Raw genomic sequence first — 1,420 nt, forward strand, 5'->3', positions numbered from 1 at the left:
TTGTTAAGGAACAATGAGTAGTTCTTCTGCCTCAGGCGAGAGCCGGCTGAAGGAGCAGAACTGCCAATGTGAACATCTCCACAGCTAACAGCTCACTGTTTTCTAGTTCCCGATTATCTGTACAACTGTTTTTATTTTTGTTTTCTCTGTGGATTTGTTCGTTTTGTTTTGTCTTCTATAGTTTTTAAAGTCCTTCTTAAAGCAGTGAAACCTTTTTTTTTTTCTTAACTAAAAAAATCTTATCTCCCTAATATAAAATAAATGATGATGTGAAAGAACTTTTAGAAGTCTGTGGAAAAATGGAATTAAAGTATGTGTTTATTTTGACCCCAAAACGTTAACAATTATGCACCATTTTTTCTTTTTGGAGAGATATTTGCTATAAGGCACATGTACTCATGGGAGAGAAAGAGACAGAAAGTGAGAAATCATCCCCCCAGGGGAAATAGCCACCCCACAATCCCTCCTCTTGGGATTTTGGGCACACATGACATGCACCCAGCATTATATATAGTAAATATTATTTTGATGTGGTTGTGTGTATGTGTGTATACATATATATATACATATATAATCGAAATGTGTGTGTGTATGTGTGTGTATACATACATATATATAACATATATGTATATAAGTATATATGTACACACATGTATGTTTATATATAATATATATTTGTATATAAATATATATAATGTGCATGTATGTATATATTTTATATTTGTAAGCATGCATATGTATGCGCACACACACACACACACACACACACACATACAGTCCAAAGAGCCTCTGACCTGGTAATAACTGAATCAAAACGTCTATTTGGCAGATGGAACACAAGCAGGTCTGGTTCTGTGCCTGAGCCACTTCTTCCTTCCTCAGTTTTGGAGCCTTTCCTGTGAGAACTTCTTATCTGATACTTAAAATATACCAGCTCATATAACATTGACCGTCATCTTCCAGGTCCACTCTGCCGTTCTACACCAGAAGCATCGAGAAAACGGGATTGCATTCTTGTCCCTGCCTGTGCCCAGCCCTAACAGTGGTGGTGTTAGCTAATGCACCTGTGCTTGCTTGTCTCTGTAGATAATGGTGATTTAACTATCAGATTTTGGAAAAGTGGAACATTTTCAAAAAGTTTTAAGTTTGACTGAAGTATGTTCCTGTACATGACTTTCTCTCCATTTTATGTTTTTAAATAACTTTCTAATTTTAACTTCTGCTAAGAGTTGAGTCGTGGCTTGCCAAGTGACTAAGGCCTCCACATGCTCCCCTCAGATTGACTAAACTTCAGTACATTTCTTCAGACGAGGCCCTTGGCCTCCCTTTTCTTAGAAGAGTTGTAATTGTAAATTCTTCCTCTGTCACTTTTGCATATACATCTTTTAGAAAACTCCTACCAGTTTTGTTTTATTTTATA

This window comes from Tupaia chinensis, unplaced genomic scaffold (genome assembly GCF_000334495.1).
Source record: "Tupaia chinensis unplaced genomic scaffold, TupChi_1.0 Scaffold138153_1, whole genome shotgun sequence".
In the NCBI taxonomy this organism is placed as follows: Eukaryota; Metazoa; Chordata; class Mammalia; order Scandentia; family Tupaiidae; genus Tupaia; species Tupaia belangeri.